We start from the raw sequence: 18,692 nt of genomic DNA, 5'->3' as shown, positions 1-18,692 counted from the left end.
ACTGAGGCTCCTCAGTCATTGACCTTTGCAGAGAAGTCTGAAGGGTGCTTGGGCAGAGCCAAATGGGAGGCTGCTGTAGCTCTAACATCTGTGCTTGCAGGGAAAGAGGCTGGCAGGATGTCGGTCCTGATATTAGCCAACAACAAAGGATGAGAAGGAGCAAGCCATACAAAGAGTGAAGGGAAGAACATTCTAGGCAGAAATGGCATGTACATGTGTGCTGGAGCAGGGATGGGCTTGGCTGAGCAAGGAAAGAATAGAATAAAAAAGGGAGAAGATAGCATTTAATGAAGTTCAACAAAAAAGAATTCAGGGGAGTTCACTCCAGAGCGGGTAGTGTGTGTGAAGGTGTAGAGTCTCACAAGAGTCTGGTGTGTTCTAAGAATTGGGAGAACTTCAGTGTGACCACACTCTAGACTGGAGGAAGGAGTGGGGTGAGGGAGAAGCATGGCAGGAGATGGTGCCAGGGGATGGGGGTCAGACTGAGGGGGTCTTGCTTGTATGATAAATGAAGACGTTTAGATTGGACTTGCTATTAGCTCTTAGGTTTGGAACTCCGGCCTGGCTCAGCAGCCCCTGCCCAAACTCCCAAGCCTGTCTCTAAGCCCTCCCACTTACAGCGCTTTCTTAACCGCCCTCCAGTTTTGGGATCCTGACTCCTCTGCATGGTTTCAGCTTCTCTTTCTACTCAGATCTGAGGCATCTTCTGTTGTTATCTAGAGGCTCTACTCTGGCTCTGACCATAGAGAAAGCATCCTCCACTGTGAACCCTGGGCAAGTGGTCAGGCAAAGCTAGGCTCACTTTCTTAAGATAACTACTAAAACCAAGCAGAGTAGATTTGAGAATTAATGGGAAGCCAGCGTTAGTCCTTGAATAGTAAAGCGACATGAGAGAAATATTTATTAATCCATTTGACACTGGTTTGCAGAATTAATTAAAGAAGGAAGAGACTGAAGGCAGGAAGCCAAATGTGTAGTGTGTGGGGATGGGGCGGGGTAGGAGTATGGGTGTGGGTGTGTGTGTGTTTTTTTTTTTTTTGCGGTACGCGGGCCTCTCACTGCTGTGGCCCCTCCCGTTGCGGAGCACAAGCTCCGGACGCGCAGGCTCAGCGGCCATAGCTCACGGGCCCAGCCGCTCCACGGCACATGGGATCTTCCCGGACCGGGGCACGAACCCGTGTCCCCTGCATCGGCAGGCGGACTCTCAACCACTGCGCCACCAGGGAAGCCCCTGTGTGTTCTTTTTAAAAGGAAAAAGTCCTTTACAGGGTAGAAATGAAACAGTAAACACAATAGAGTGTGTAGGGCTGGCCATTGTAGAGAAATAATTTTAGTGGATGAAATTTATCTGGAAACTTTTTGCTTTACACAGATTTACCTCATTTTATGAGGCCTGTTTGATTTCACTTGGTTTAAAATTCAGAGGAAAAACGTAGTCCATTTGATCAGATTGTCAAGTGCAGCTTGTTAACATGTCTGCGTGAATTTCTGACATCTTCGAACAACTCACCACTCAGCTCTTGGATCCGTCCACTTGCTGAATACTTTTATGTAAGCCAGCAAGTTCCCTCCCCCCATCCATTTACTCTTCAAGCACAGTTCTCTCAGCAGACACATCTCTTGGCTAACAGACTCCCATGACAAAGGCTTCCTCCTATACCCAACCAGCAGCTTCGTCAGGTGTCTCTAGGTGTCTGTTGAGAACCTATTTAACTGCTTCTAGGGGGTCTTTTCTTCTTCCCCACATTTTTCCTCCATATATATATATATATATATATATATGGTTTTTGCATTTGAAATATTATTCTGAATTTTCTAAATTGTAAAGGATCCTCAAATGAATGTTCACTTGTATTCGATGGGCTGAAAATCTATTCTATCAGCAAGTTTGATTCCTGGACTATAGTGATGGAGGCATGGAGTGAGCTCATGCTTTACCTAGTCTTACCCAGCAAGTTGGGAGACACATGGTCTAAAGCCTGACTGGCTGATCTCCAGTCCCACGTATTGTCCCTGAGCTAATTAATGTTCCCTTTTATTGCTGTTGAACATTTAGTTCTTCTAGGAGGCCTCTGGGTCAGTCACTGTCACCATATTAGGCAACCTTCTGACAAACTCTTTTATACCTACAAAGAATCTAAGTATGGCCTCCTCAGACCACTGGGCCCTGATGGTGATGTTTGAACTGCTCAGGGGATGAAGCAGATGGCCAAAAATATACCAATTTTAGCAGAAAACACTTACATCAGCGACAGCTGGAGCACCACGAAATCTATAAACGCACTTGTTACTCATCTGCTGTGCCTGTTGGGCAAGCCAGGTATGTGGCTCACTTGAACATCTTGTAGTGGAGAGGTTTCCTAGGCGGGCCTCTGGACGGAACCTGAGATGAGAAGAATCACATGAGCTCGGCCTTCAGAGCATTAAACTGTGTTATTGGCTCAGCCCTGGTTTGAATGAGGAGACCCATCACCTAAATGGAATGTAGAGAGTTGAGGGATTGGAGAGTTGAGCCAATCCATGGGATTGGTTGGATCAATATGAGCACTGTTGATTCAAAATGTGAACTGGGGGATCATGAGAGTTGGGTGCTAATTGGCTGCTAAAGTTTTCTTTAAAACTCTTCAAGAGGTTCTGTGCCCAGCAGCTCATCAGCTAGAAAAAAAATCAGTGTTTTGTAAGAGGCAAAGCTAATTACAGTGCTAACTAAGATCACATGATTGTAGGCTTGGCAGGAAATGGCATGTAATTAACACGAATGTGTTGGAAATCTAAAGTTAAAAATGCCAGAGATTATGGAGCAAGATGTCCTTTGTTTATGGTTTTGGCTATTTAATTTAGTTAATTTTGTCTTTTGTTTTCTTATCCAAATGCCTGCCCATACAAGAATGAGATTATCTGGATGGGAGATGTGATAAACCTAAACCCTATGATTAAATTGTCTGGGGTTTTAACCAAACAACCATAGATCCCTATATGATAAATAATTTATATTGATTATTTTTATCACTAACTAATAAAAGTGCACACAAACAAAGGTGTTCTCATGATGTATTCAGTCTGTTCTTCCAGGTTTCTTGAGGGTTAAGAGCAAGATTTTTACTTCCAATGCAATTCTTCATAGGATCTAATTGCCATGAACACTCAGCAGTGCTGTCTCATGATGTAAATGCCCATGATTGTCTTAGCTTATTGTTGCAGGATGATCCCAGCCTTTAGCTCTCATCTGTGCAGTTCTTTAAATACATGTCTTTGTAATGAATCAAAGTCATTTTTTTTTTCAACAGACAGAACTCACACCAGATCCCATGTTAGGTATCTGAAGGGAAATGTATATCCCAACTTGGAGCTCTACATTAAGCTCCAAGCCCAATGTATGTAATAATAAGAGCAGCTACTATTTACTATTTGTTGTATACCTATTGCTGTGATGAACATTTTATATATATTATGTCAGTAATTCCTCTCAGCATGGGATACGCATATCATTCCCATTTTACAGATGAGAAAACCAATGATTAATACACTTGCTCAAAGCCACACAATTAGTGAAGGAGTTATTTGGACCCAGACTTGTCTGATTCCATAGGCCCTGCTTTGAGAGTGGCTGTGCAATGTGTTATTGTAACCTTTGCCCCTGGAGCCACACTGCCTGGGTTTAAATCTTTGCTCGTCACTTGATATCTGATAACAATGAGGCCTGGGCCAAGTGACTCTCTGTACCCCAGTTTTCTCATTTGCAGGACAGTGGTAGTACCCATCTTGTAGCGCTGTTCTGAAGATTAAATGTGTGTTTTTTAAAAAAATTTATTTTTGGCTGTGTTGGGTCTTCGTTGCTGCATGTGGGACTTCTCTAGTTTGTTGCGTAGAGAGGGGGATACTCTGTTGAGGTGCACAGGCTTCTCATTGTGGTGGCTTCTGTTGTTGCGGAGCACGGGCTCTAGGCACACAGGCTTCAGGAGTTGTGACACACGGGCTTAGTTGCTCCACGGCATGTGGGATCTTCCTGGTCAGGGCTCGAACCTGTGTCCCCTGCACTGGCAGGCGGATTCTTAACCACTGTGCCACCAGGGAAGTCTCTAAATGTATTTGTGTACAAAAAGCTCTTAGAAGAGTGTTTAAAACATAGAAGCATTATATAGTGTAGTCTGTAGGCATTATTATACCCACTAGGCACAATGTCCTGCACACACCTCAGATTCATAAGTCCCAAACAAATTCATCATCTTATTTTCCCCAACTTGCTTCCTTGACTTGGCTGATGGCATTGTCATCCAGCAAGATTTTCCAAACTAGAAAACTTTATATTCAACTAGTGTTTCATCGTTGACATAAATCAGTCCCTAATTTCTGTCAAATTCATCTTATAAGTATATTATAAATGTATCCTGTCCTTCCTGTCACTGCCTCATCATGTATTGTCTGAACCTGTGCTGTCCAATATGGTAGCCAATAGCCACGTGTGGTTATTGAACACTTGAATTGTGGCTAGTTTGAATTGAGATGCACTATAAATATAAAATACACACCAGAGTGCAAAGACTTAGGATGAAAAGAGGATGTGAACTATATCATTAACAATTTTTTATATTGATTACATGTTGAAAGGATATTTTATATATATTGGAATAAATATATATTAAAATTTATTTCACTGTTTCTTTTTAACACGGGCACTAGAAAATTTAAAGTTACACATGTGGCCTACATTTGTGCCAATATTATATTTCTATTGGCCAGTGCTGGTCTGGACTTTTCCAAATGCCTTCTTACTTTATCTATCCATTATCTATCTATCTATCTATCTGTCTACCTACCTACCTACCTATTATTAAAAGGCAATCTGAGGCATATTGAAAGTTTTAAGAGCTTGTTTGAGCATTTGTAGATTCCAGTTGGGCAGTGCCAAACCAGAAGTGGTTAGAAGCACTCTCTCCAGCAGGAGCCAGGGGAAAGACAAGTAGAGAAGGTGCAGAAGCAAAGTAAGGTAATTATTGATTGGCTGTAACTTAAAGCCTAACTGGCTACTTGTGACTGCTTGTCCTTAGCATTTTGATTTTGTAGCCTTGAGGCTTAGGTTTTGGTTTGCTTAGGTTGGTGACCATGGCGTTAGGGCCACCTCAGTCTAATGGCCTCCTTGTTTAATTAATTTAACACTATCTATTCCTCTATTTATCCATCTAATCTTGTTATTTTCTGTCTTACCTCTCTTTGTTCCCTTGTCCACATGGGTACAAAAGACATATTTTTAAACACAAATCTGATCCAGTCTTTTTTGTAATAAAAAGCCTTTGCTAGCTTCTGTCATCTGCAATGGAAAGTCCATACTCCATCTGGGGAATACACGAACGTTTCATCCTCTCTCTGCCTATCCAGCCTCAGATCTCGGATCTCGAGTGACTCTCTCCCTTGCACTTCACACTCTTACAGTACTGAGCTGTGTTCTGATTCCCAAGTCATTTTACACTTTTTTTGCCTTTGCATATGTTTTCCCCTTTGTTTTGAATACTTTTTCCCTTTCTGATCTTTTGGGTGAAATTTTGTTTATTTTCCACAATCCAATTCGGACATCGCCTCCTCTAGGGAGGCTTCCCAACATCATTCATCTCTTCCTCTTTTGCAATACTTCAGTTCTCTATACACACTTTCATTATTACTTTGCCACATGTATAACTTGTTTTTCTGTCTGTTACCCCTACTCATGAGTATATAGAGGACATGACTGTATCTTATTCATTTCTATACTGATACTAAAAAACAGCAATTGAATAAATAAAACAAAACAATACCTGCCTTCAAGGAGATACACTCTCTTACAGTAAAGTAAATATAATACCAGGCATAAGATATGCCCTAAGAGAGAGGGATCAAAGTCTATCAGTGGGTCAGAGAAGAAATCAATGAACTCTAACTGAAATTTGAAAGAAGATATAATGAGGTAGGGAAAGTTTGACTGACAGACTGACAAAAGGTCTCCGGAAGGTGGTCTGATCTTTGTAAATCTCACATAGTCCAGGGCCTGACCCTCAATTATCCAAAATCTAAAACAGTCTTGTCATTGTTCAAGCAGTAACCCAGTCTGGGGATACTGATTCATGCTCTTAAACACCAAGAAGATGGATGGTAAGCTAGAATTCTGATTTCTTCCTTTAGAAAGAGGTAAAAACACATTGACGAGGAACCTGAATAATTGCATCTTCTGTTTAGTGCTGTATCTTCCCTTAAAAACCACATTATTGGGCTTCCCTGGTGGCGCAGTGGTTGAGAGTCCACCTGCTGATGCAGGGGACACGGGTTCGTGCCCTGGTCCAGGAAGATCCCACATGCCGCGGAGCGGCTGGGCCTGTGAGCCATGGCCGCTGAGCCTGCGCGTCCGGAGCCTGTGCTCCGCAACGGGAGAGGCCACAACAGTGTGAGGCCCGCGTACCGCAAAAACAAACAAACAAACAAAACATTATTATTTCAAGCTGGCTTTGTGTGTGGAATCAGAACAAAGAGTGTGAGTTGAAAGATGCAACTGTGGGTACCTACTGCACTCACCTCCACAACTGCATGCACCTGGTATTGTGCAGCTCAAGGCCCTTCATCTGGATACCTTCTCCTCTGGGCAGTACTTCGTTGGGCACCATTTGCCTCCTACCCTTGTCTAATTTCTATTTCTGAACAGCCCATTCAGAAAGATACGCTCTTTCTTTCCATATGCTTATTCCTTCCATTAGGCTGCTCTGGTCTGTTTTCAGTCCATTTATCTAAAGTAACTTTGAAAATTCCTATTCTCATCTGTTGCTGATGATCTTAGAGTTCTCTCTCAGAGGCAGCCCCCTTTCCCTTATTCCCAGGATCTTAGATGTCTCAGATTCCTGCCACTATGCATTTCGCTTTGGGGGAGGAGGGAAAGAATGTAGGAAGAAGAGGAAAGCTTCCTGGAAGAGATAGTATTAGGATTCTGAGAGAGGGTGGGGTGGGGTGGAGGTGTTGGCATGAAGCTATAAAAGCACACAATTCTGCTTGTTAGATTTTGGAGTCATCTAGGATTTGGTCAACTGCCCATGCTTGCTAAACACATTTTCCAGAAAGTATATATCACCTAATTGGGGGAAATTACAAGGCCCTGAACTTGACCTTAAATATTATAGTTTTTTTTTTTTTTTTTTGCTGTACGCGGGCCTCTCACTGTTGTGGCCTCTCCTGTTGCGGAGCACAGGCTCTGGACACGCAGGCCCAGTGGCCATGGCTCACGGGCCTAGCCGCTCCGTGGTATGTGGGATCTTCCCGGACCGGGGCACGAACCCGCATCCCCTGCATCGGCAGGCAGGCTCTCAACCACTGCGCCACCAGGGAAGCCCATATATAGATTTTTTTTTTTCCATATATAGATTTTTAATACCCACACCTCACTAGCTTGGTCATATTCTAAACTTTGCTGCCTTTGTGCTGTTCAAAAGTATGCATTTAGCAGGGTGCTCACAGATGAAGCATTCACTATTTGTATTGTTAGGACTGCTAAGTAGTGAAGGGCGTTTTAAAGGCATAACATGCCTTTTTGGTGATCCGACAAAAGAAAATTATGTTATATTGTATACTTTATATATTATCCTATCTGTTTGGAGATGAGAAAATTATTCAAGAAAACACAGAAATTCAAATCCTTGCTTCTTAGTAGCCAGAGGACTTTAGTAAACAAAAGTTTAAGCAAATGATCAAGCTTATATGTCTATGAACTGCTATCCTGTTTTAAATATCTTAATGTTTTAGTGCCTGCTTCAAAAGAGAAAGCAACTTGGGAATTGGAGTCAGGATCCTTAAGGTCTGCATTAGTCCCAGCTGTGTCACTGGCTGTGTAACCTTGACCAGCAATCTTAACCACTTTGGTCTCAATTATTCTCTGTGTAAAAAGCAGAGGATAGGTTGTGTTAAATTTCTTCAATCTCTCACTACTCTGGGAGTCTGTGAAGTATTATTCCAATAAATGGGTAAAATCCTGAGATTTTAACTTTTTGTTTCCTCCCTTCCTCCCTCTCTCCTTCCTTCATTTCTTTCCTTCTAACTTGTAGCAGAGTGTGAGGAAGACAGATTCTGGCTGAATGATAAGTTCAGTGAAATGCTGGCCACTTCCTGACAAGGTGATCCTGGGCAAGCCACTTACTCTCTCAGAGACTTAGTTTCCTCTGCAAAATAGACTTAATAGTCCTTGCCTCTCGGGGTTGTTGTGAGGGTGAGAAATAGTGTATGTATGGCAAATGGTTTAGCTGTGGTTATTTTTATTACTAATTTACACGTCCGGATAGTTAGGAGATTAAACAAGTTTCCTGTTTAGGGGAAGATATAATTTAGAAGTGGAGATAATGTGTTTTCTAATAATTAAAATAAAAGTTAAATAGTGCCAGAAGATAAATTCAAAGTCTTTTTTTGGCGGTACGCGGGCCTCTCACTGTTGTGGCCTCTCCCGTTGCGGAGCACAGGCTCCGGACGCGCAGGCTCAGCGGCCATGGCTCACGGGCCCAGCCGCTCCGTGGCATGTGGGATCTTCCCGGACGGGGGCACGAACCCGTGTCCCCTGCATCGGCAGGCGAACTCTCAACCACTGCGCCACCAGGGAAGCCCCCAAAGTCATTTTTAATGAGTTCATAGACTGCAGATACTCCTGTCTGGAAGGTAAAGTGGGGTGATCAGGAGGAGGGCTCCATGAAGGAAGAGCAGCCATTTGGTCTGGGTTCTGAAGGAAAAATCAGATTTGAAAACAAGATGGACATTCTGGGAAACACAAGGTAGATTCTAAACACAGAGAAGAATTTCCTTCTAATCTACTACTATCTTCAAGCTTTTGCACTGTTGCCTGGTATTTTTAAAAGGTTTTGAAGTAGAGATATTAAATTCCACCATGTTCTGGCCTAAGAAGTTGTTTTTCCTTCGAAGGATCTGGCAAGGGAAAAGTTAAAGAGCTTCGGAGAATGGCCTATTAACAGAAAGGAGCTCCAGAATCTGGGTCCACCTGGAGGAAAAGCCAGGCTCCTTTAGTAAGCAAATGGGGGAGCACAGCCACAATGTGACGAGAGCCATCCATTATCACTCCATCAATCTTTCCTTCCAGGTAGCAAGGTTTAGTGACTTAATGAAGTGATAAGGAGCAGGAAACTGACACATACAGAGGCTAAGTCTAGAAGTAGGGGATGTCAGAGGTCATTCTCATTTTAATCTTTCTTTGCTTTTAATGTCAAAGACCTTGCTCAAAGGTGAGAACCCCAGAGTTAAGATTAATACCGAGTTATCTCCACTCTCCTTTTGGCATGTCTGAGAAAAGGAAGACTTCTTGATGACTGTCATATAAAATAGGAGACTGCAGAAGACACACACACACACACACACACACACACACACACACACGTAATGAAACCCCCTGGGATGGCCAACCTTAATAAAATAGCACGAGCTCATAGCTGCTCACATTACACAAGGTTTCCTTCTCGGCCCTGCAGTGTGGTGCTGAAATGCTGTTTAAAAATTTTTGCTGCTGCCTTCATACCATGGCCATATTTTGGAGCCTATGACCTCATCACTGTCTGAGTTGCCAGGGCTAGATGCCAGGAGAAAGGGGAAGGGAGGAGGAAAGGAGGGAGAGGAAGCAAAAGTTCAGCAAGTTGAACTTATTAAAACATTTAATTCCGCCTTTAGAATTCAATTATATCATTTGCACAGAGGGTCTGTGTCTTCTTGTTCTTTTTCCCTTCTCCCCTCCCTCCCTCCCTTCCTTCTCTCTCAATGCTGCTGAGACATAAATCTAGAAAATCTCTAAGCACCAAAACTCTGAAGTCATTCACTGGGGCACAAGTCTGTTAGGTCTAAGGTTTGAAATGAGTGGAATGAAGTGGAATTTTCTTTAGCTCTCCATTGTAGAATATTTTTCCACACTGGTTTTCTTTCTACCCTCACACTTTCCTCTCAAGAGGTCAAAGGTCACTCCCATTTCATAACCACCATTTTTTCTCCTTGACTTTGTGCCCTATAGGGGGTGTCATTAATGTGTATCTAATGTGATGCATGTCCCTTGAAATTGTGCACCATCCTGCCCCTTCCATGTACAGCTAAAGGAAGAATGGATCAACTGACAGGAAAAAAAAAAAGAAAAAGAAAAACCACTTCACCTCAAAATCTTAGAACACAGTCTTTTATAGATAAAACACAAGCACATTTATATATACTCATGTTTTGATACTGGTTGGTAGATTAAGGACAGATACCGAAATAAAAACAGCTCTTTAGTATTTTCCTTAGCTAGATACTCATTTTTCACTGAAGAATTAGGCAAGTGGCTAATCTTTCATGTCCATAAATCCCACGGATTATTTAATATTCTACAGTGGAATTTTGAGTAAATCAAGACAACTTTTATTTACACAAAGTTTAGATTCACAGGTTACTTGAATCCAGTATACCTTAGAACCAGAATATTAAAAATACAAAAATTTGGAAAAAAGCCATGATGCCTTTTTAAATTTAGTTTTTAATCTTTATCAAAGTTACATGCACCTAGTTTAAAGAGTCAAATATCTCTAAAGGATGTGATGAAAAACCATCAAGTCTAGATTTCCCAAAGGCAACATTTTTACCTTTGGTTATTTTCCTTCTTATTTATAAAATACACACTTATTGTGCTGTTTATTTTTTTAGTTGTAAACATTATCCTTTTGCTCACCACTATGGAAAATGAAGACCATAGCTCTGTTATCCCTACCTACTCCCTGCCTCAAGCTCACATAATTCCCTTTGCCCCTGCTCCATCCTCCCGATATAACTGTATCATATTTTGATTGAATCAATATCCAGTGCTTATATTATGAAGTTAAGCCATATAGTATGCTATGAGTACTTTTTCCTTTCTTTCACAACTTTTTTCTCCTTAGAATTAACAGCCGTCATTTCTTTTCAGTTTTCTAAGTATTTATCATTAATTCACCCCCAAACTCTCTGCATCTAAGTAATCCTCCTGATATTTTCAAACGTATTAGGAACTCTATTAATATTGTCTGTTTTGGAGACATCCTTCCTACAGTCTTCTGACCTGTTCTAATTTGGAATGGTAGCTCTCTTTGCCAGGTATACACCTAATTCCTGGAATCTCCCTTAATCATACTGGAGATTCCCTTTCCTTTCTCTTGAGTCAATTCCCTATTTCCTAGACCCCATGTCTCCCTTTTTCTTCTTTTTCTTCCTCATTTTCATGGCATTCTTCTTCCAATTGCTTCTTAAGAAACGGTGATGAGAGCTAAGATTTTTGAGATCTAGTATTTTTTTTTTTTTTTTTTGCGTTACACGGGCCTCTCACTGCTGTGGCCTCTCCCGTTGCGGAGCACAGGCTCTGGACGCGCAGGCTTAGCGGCCATGGCTCACGGGCCCAGCTGCTCCGCGGCATATGGGATCTTCCCGGACCGGGGCACGAACCCGCGTCCCCTGCATCAGCAGGCGGACTCTCGACCACTGCGCCACCAGGGAAGGCCCAGATCTAGTATTTTTTTTTTTTTTTTTCAGATCTAGTATTTTTGATATTATCTTTATTCTATCCTCAAACTTGATTGATAATTTATCTAGGTATAACATCTAGGCTGGAAATATTTTTCTCAGAATTGTGAAGGTATTAGTCTGTATTTTAGTTTCCAGTGTTGTTGTGAAGTCCAAAGCAATTCTGATTTTTTTGATCCCTTGTATGTAACTTTTTCTCTTGGAAACAGAAGATTTTCTTGTGAAATTTCAAATGATGTGCCTTGGTTTGGGTATATTTTCATCTGTTGCATGGGTCCTTTTAATCTAGAAAACTTGTACTTCAATAATGGGAAATTTTCTTGAATTACTTATTTGATGATTTCTTTCATTCTTGTTTTCTCATTCTGAAATTTCTATTATTTATACATTGGACTATTAGTATCCATTGTGTAACTTAGCTTTTTTCTTCTATTTTCATCTCTTCGTCTTGCTGTTTAAACCTGCTAGGTTCTAGGACCCTCTAGAAAATTTCTTCAACATTATCTTACAAATTCTCTACTAAACTATTCATTTCTGCTGAGATATTTTTAATTGCCAAGAGTCTTTCTCATTATTTTCTGTACCATCTTGTTTCTGTTTCATGAATTTCATATCACTCTGGAGATATTAGTGATAAGTTTTTTGATGTTTTCCTCTCCCAGCATAATTTCCATGTTTGCTTTTTGCTTGTTTTGGTCTCTTTTATAATAGAGGCTTTCCCTTAGATTAGAAGACCAATTTCTTGCTACCTGCTTACTGTAGGTGAGCAGGTGGGATTGTTTCTTGGTGAAGCTCTAATATCTAATTAACAGGCTAATCAGAATCTCCTAATCTCCTTCTAGAAGGGTATAAAGTCCAGCTGCCAGAGTTCTGGGAGCCTGGATGGGAGCGTGGCTGGGGGCGGGGTTTGTCTTAAGATCTAGAAGTTAGGGACTTCCCTGGCGGCGCAGTGGTAAAGAATCTGCGTGCCAATGCAGGGAACACGGGTTGAGCCCTGGTCCAGGAAGATCCCACATGCCGTGGAGCAACAAAGCCCGTGCACCACAACTACTGAGCCTGTGCTCTAGAGCCCGCGAGCCTAAACTACTGAGCCCTTGTGCCGCAACTACTGAAGCCCGTGCGCCTAGAGCCCGTGCTCCACAATAAGAGAAGCCACCGTGATGAGAAGCCTGCGCACTGCAATGAAGAGTAGCCCCCGCTCACCGCAACTAGAGAAAGCCCGCACACAGCAATGAAGACCCAGCGCAGCCAAAAAAAAAAAGAAGAAGAAGATCTAGAAGTTAATCTTTCACATAAGCCTCTATTTTCCCTATGGTACACCCACCTCAGCTGTGCCTGCTGTCCTGCAGGGTGAATAAAGGACATTTGCTTGGCTTGGGGAATAGGAAAATGGTATTGGGAGGTTCTCATGTCTTTTTTTTTAAACTAGCCTTGCTGTTTTCATCCCTACCCTCATCCTTACTTCAAGAGGGAACTGTTTCCACAAATTCCTGAGTCTTTAGGGAATTCTACAGAGCAAATTATGTTGCTTCTTGGCTTTCTCCATTTCTGACTTAGGAGTCAGTGTTCCCAGGTCTGCCGGTTTGTAGATCTATTAAAAATTACTTTTCTTTATAACCAAGGCAATTTTTAAAATGGAAAATAAATATCTACCTTTGGAAAACAATATGTGCAGATAACATTGCTGAGAATAACCAAATAATTGTTTTGAAATAACATTAACACCAAGCTAGTCTAGGAACACATATCCAGTTGGAGCATTCAGCAAATATAACTATTATGTTCTACAAAGAGAATAGCAAAAAAAAAAAAAAAATAGCATTGATAGCAAAAAAACAACAACAAAAAAAATGCATTGGCCCACTGTCTATCTATGGAGGGAATCTGGGCTGACTGAGCTTTTAGCCAGAGTCTCTGGGGCACCAGAAAGGCAAAGATGTCGTCTTCCTTAGCAAGAAGATCTGAGCTGAGGGGAAGGGGAAGCAGCAACCCACTCAGGCCACACTCACCCTGACACTATCAGCAGTAAACAATACAAAACTTAAAGTTAAGGGCTTCCCTCGTGGCGCAGTGTTTGGGAGTCTGCCTGTCAATGCAGGGGACACAGATTCGAGCCCCGGTCTGGGAAGATCCCACATGCCATGGAGCAACTAAGCCCGAGCACCACAACTACTGAGTCTGCGCTCTTGAGCCCGCGAGCCACAACTACTGAAGCCCGCGCGCCTAGAGCCCGTGCTCCGCAACAAGAGAAGCCACCGCAATGAGAAGCCCGCACACCGCAACGAACAGTAGCCCCCGCTCTCTGCAACTGGAGAAAGCCCGCGCGCAGCAACAAAGACCCAATGCAGCCAAAAATAAATTAATTAAAAAACAAAAAACAACTTCTTAAAGTTAAGACTGAACATGAAGGTGTGAAAGTTGATGTCCTAACCACTGCCTTTTTTTATACTTTACAATATATGAAGACAAAAGATTCTGATGAAGAAGTTGTTCAAGATGGAATCAGAGTGTTCATCGAAAAGGTAGCACAATGAATACTCTTAGGATCAGAAGTGGACTACATAGGTCTTTTACTAGAATACAAATTATCCAGTAAATTTGTGTGCAATGACCCAAATATCACAGAAATTTCTGGCTGTGAAGAAAGTTTTAATATCTGAAATTCCAGGACTATTTCTTTGGCTGTAAGCTCTAGGAATGCTCATGGAAGCCTTAGGATATACTAAGAGAAATCGTATGACTGCCCAGTTCTTAGGCAGTTTTACAAGGAAAATAAAGGAATGTGTTTTGGGAAAAAACATGACCACCTCACAATCTGACATACTTATTCTATCAAAAAATGTCAATATCAAAGGAGAAACTAATAAATTAAAGACCTACTGAGCATCACTAATATCTGTATATAAAACAATAAATTGAATTTTAGGTAATCCCCCCAAAACAAGATTGTTGTTTATTTTTTAATTTTCTTTATAATACTTGTAATATTTTATTTTGTAACAGATACATCTGCTCCATTATGTTAATAGCTTTTCCATTTAGCTATGAGAGCTAGGGTAATCTGCTGTAGCCAGCGTATTATAACACGCAGACACTGTTTCCCTAATTACCATTTGTCTTTCAATCTACATTTATTATCTACCAGGCTTTCCTTTACTGTATGCTTATAACAATTTTTGTGGCCACCTACATTAGTTCATATTTCTTCTGGCCCCCTTGATATTTTGCCTTGTTGCTTCACCATTTTAATGTTTTTTAATTGCGTTTGTGGGCTTCTAAGGCTAATAGACATCACATTAGGAAGTGCATTTGGCTTTTTGTACCAGGTAGAAAGATGTCATGTCTACTGTCAAGCGGCTCACAGACATTTCTCTTCACACACACACACACACACACACACACACACACGAAAAAAGAGATAAGGAGGACCCAGAAAATTCCTAATACAAACCAAAAACCCAAAGGTATATGAGAAGGCACACGCCTATTTTATTGGGTTGGCCAAAAGTTTCGTTCAGTTCTTTCCATAAGATGGCTCTACTAGTGCTTAGTTGTCTTAATTTATTCGAAACAATTTTGTTAGACTGTATTGTGACAGCTGTCGTTATCAGTGTGCATTTAAAAAAAAAATCAAAATTGGCGAATTTCTGTGTAGCCATTTTAATATTGAAGATGGAAGAAAAAAAGCAACATTTTCGGCATATTATGCTTTATTATATCAAGAAAGGTAAAAACGCAACAAAAGACTTGTGCAGTGTACGGAGAAGGTGCTGTGACTGATCGAATGTGTCAAAAGTAGTTTGCGAAGTTTCATGCTGGAGATTTCTCGCTGGACGATGCTCCACGGTCAGGTAGACCAGTTGAAGTTGACAGCAATCAAATCGAGATATTGAGAACAGTCAATGTTATACCACGCGAGAGATAGCCGACATGTTATACCACGCGAGAGATAGCCGACATACTCAAAATATCCAATCAAACACTGAAAATCATTTGCACCAGCTTGGTTATGTTCATCGCTTTGATGTTTGGGTTCCACATAAGTTAAGCGAAAAAAACCTTCTTGACCATATTTCCGCATGTGATTCTCTACTTAAACGTAACAAAAACGTTCCATTTTTAAAACAAATTGTGATGGGTGATGAAAAGTGGGTGCTGTACAATAATGTGGAACGGAAGAGATTGTGGGGCAAGCAAAATGAACCACCACCAACCACACCAAATGCCGATCTTCATCCAAAGAAGGTGATGTTGTGTATATTGTGGGATTGCAAGAGAGTCCTTTATTATGAATTCCTTCCGGAAAACCAAATGATTAATTCCAACAAGTACTGCTCCCAATTAGACCAACTGAAAGCAGCACTCGACGAAAAGCATCTGGAATTAGTCCAGAGAAAACGCATACTCTTCCATCAGGATACCGCAAGACCGCATGTTTCTTTGATGACTAGGCAAGAACTGTTACAGCTTGGCTGGGATGTTCTGATTCATCCGCCATATTAACCAGACACTGCACCTTCGGATTTCCATTTATTTCAGTCTTTACAAAATTCTCTTAATGGAAAAAATTTCAATTCCCTGGAAGACTGTAAAAGGCACCTGGAACAGTTCTTTGTTCAAAAAGATAAAATTTGGGAAGATGGAATTATGAAGTTGCCTGAAAAATGGCAGAAGGTAGTGGAACAAAACAGTGAATATATTGTTCAATAAAGCTCTGCGAAAATGAAAAATGTGTCTTTTATTTTACTTAAAAACAGAAGGAACTTTTTGGCCAATCCAATACTAGTAACTTTTTTTTTTCCACACACACACACAGTATTTTATTTTTACAAGAGATAAATAAACTAACACCAAGCATTGTAAATGGATGACCACAATAAAAGCAACAATGATTGCATTCACCAAACACGAAACATACTCATACTACGTCATAATATTGACATTCAGTCCAGTAATCCTCCACTGTAACAGCTCCTTTACTTTGCAGTGAAAATTGATTTGTATATTTTTTGCCTGAGTCCTTGTGGGATTTTTTTTTTAATTCAAACAGAAAGCCACAAAAATTATAACCATCCTCATCAGTTCACTCAGTCCCATGTAATTAATTTTAAAATTTTGACCTTTTGTTAGCACTTTTATGAATTCATCAGTTTTCCATTGGAGTTCTGAAAATGACTATTCATTCAGTTCAGCAGTATAGTCAGTTACTAGAAACCTGTACTTGTCAGAGTCTTTTCCATGAATTCCTTGAAGATGAAACCCTTTTATAAGAACATATTTGCAAAAGCATCAGAGTACACCCAGAACTGTATGTAAAGGACAAAAGACTTAAAAATGACCATGGTTAAAGATTTGATGAAAGTTCATAATAATGCAATTGACAAGGAAATTTAGTTATTTCTTAGATATACATTTTAAAGTAATAATTAGAATTATGACTTATAACATTATACCAGAACATATAAGAATTTTAGAAATTTCATGTAATGTCTGAAACATTTATATTAACATATTTCCATACAAATAACCCAAAGAAAGTTTAGTGTTAGTTTTTGTTTGTTTGTTTGTTTTATACTGCAGGTTCTTATTAGTTATCCATTTTATACACATCAGTGTATACATGTCAATCCCAATCGCCCAATTCATCCCACCCCTCGCCCCCCAACCGCCGCTTTCCCCCCTTGGTGTCCATACATTTGTTCTCTACATCTGTGTCTCAATTTCTGCCCTGCAAACTGGCTCATCGGTACCATTTTTCTAGGTTCCACATATATGTGTTAATATACGATATTTGTTTTTCTCTTTCTGACTTACTTCACTCTGTATGACAGTCTCTAGATTCATCCACGTCTCTACAAATGACCCAATTTCGTTCCTTCTTATGGCTGAGTAATATTCCATTGTATATATGTGCCACATCTTCTTTACCCATTCGTCTGTCGGTGGACATTTAGGTTGCTTCCATGACCTGGCTATTGTAAATAGTGCTGCAATGAACATTGGGGTGCATGTGTCTTTTTGAATTATGGGTATATGCCCAGTAGTGGAATTGCTGGGTCATATGGTAATTCTATTTTTAGTTTTTTGAGGAATCTCCATACTGATCTCCATAGTGGCTGTATCAATTTACATTGCCACCAACAGTGCAAGAGGGTTCCCTTTTCTCCACACCCTCTCCAGCATTTGTTGTTTGTAGATTTTCTGATGATGCCCATTCTAAACTGGTGTGAGGTGATATCTCATTGTAGTTTTCATTTGCATTTCTCTATAATTAGAGATGTTGAGCACCTTTTCATTTGCTTCTTGGCCATCTGTATGTCTTCTTTGGAGAAATGTCTATTTAGGTCTTCTGCCCATTTTTGGATTGGGTTGTTTGTTATTTTGATATTGAGCTGCATGAGTGTTTTATGTATTTGGAGATTCATCCTTTGCCCGTTGATTCGTTTGCAAATATTTTCTCCCATTCTGAGGGTTGTCTTTTTTCTTGTTTGTAGTTTCCTTTTGCTTTGCAAAAGCTTTTGTTTCATTAGGTCCCATTTGTTTATTTTTGTTTTTATTTTCCATTACTCTAGGAGGTGGATCAGAAAAGATCTTGCTGTGATTTATGTCAAAGAGTGTTCTTCCTATGTTTTCCTCTAAGAGTTTTATAGTGTCCAGTCCTTACATTTAGGTCTCTAATCCATTCTGAGTTTATTTTTGTATGTGGTGTTAGGGAGTGTTCTGATTTCATTCTTTTAGATGTAGCTGTCCAGTTTTCCCAGCACCACTTATTGAAGAGACTGTCTTTTCTCCATTGTATATCCTTGCCTCCTTTATCATAGATTAGTTGACCATAGGTGCATGGGTTTATCTCTGAGCTTTCTATCCTGTTCCATTGATCTATATTTCTGTTTTTTGTGCCAGTACCATATTGTCTTGATTACTGTAGCTTTGTAGTATAGTCTGAAGTAAGGGAGTCTGATTCCTCCAGCTCCGTTGCTTGCCCTCAAGACTGCTTTGGCTATTCGGGGTCTTTTGTGTCTCCATATAAATTTTAAGATTTTTTTGTTCTAGTTCCATAAAAAATGCCATTGGTAACTTGATAGGGATTGCATTGACTCTGTAGAATTGCTTTGGATAGTATAGTCATTTTCACAATAATTGATTCTTCCAATCCAAGAACATTGTATATATCT

At 40.5% G+C, this 18,692-nt stretch overlaps 1 protein-coding gene and 1 long non-coding RNA gene across 8 annotated transcripts in view; one reads left to right on the top strand and one right to left on the bottom strand.

Annotated features, from left to right (window-relative positions):
• LOC116753884 overlaps positions 1 to 18,692 on the bottom strand; it is a 289,521-nt gene that overhangs the window by 100,915 nt on the left and 169,914 nt on the right. For all 6 annotated transcript variants that reach the window (XR_004349903.1, XR_004349905.1, XR_004349907.1 and 3 more), the window contains exon 6: positions 2,245 to 2,383. This is a non-coding gene — a long non-coding RNA (uncharacterized LOC116753884). The remainder of the gene's footprint in view (positions 1 to 2,244; positions 2,384 to 18,692) is intronic.
• Positions 1 to 18,692, top strand: part of SYNPO2 (synaptopodin 2) — a 178,683-nt gene that overhangs the window by 105,139 nt on the left and 54,852 nt on the right. The window lies entirely within an intron of this gene.

This window comes from Phocoena sinus, chromosome 5 (genome assembly GCF_008692025.1).
Source record: "Phocoena sinus isolate mPhoSin1 chromosome 5, mPhoSin1.pri, whole genome shotgun sequence".
Classification (NCBI taxonomy): domain Eukaryota; kingdom Metazoa; phylum Chordata; class Mammalia; order Artiodactyla; family Phocoenidae; genus Phocoena; species Phocoena sinus.
This window is presented reverse-complemented; position numbering and strand designations above follow the sequence as displayed.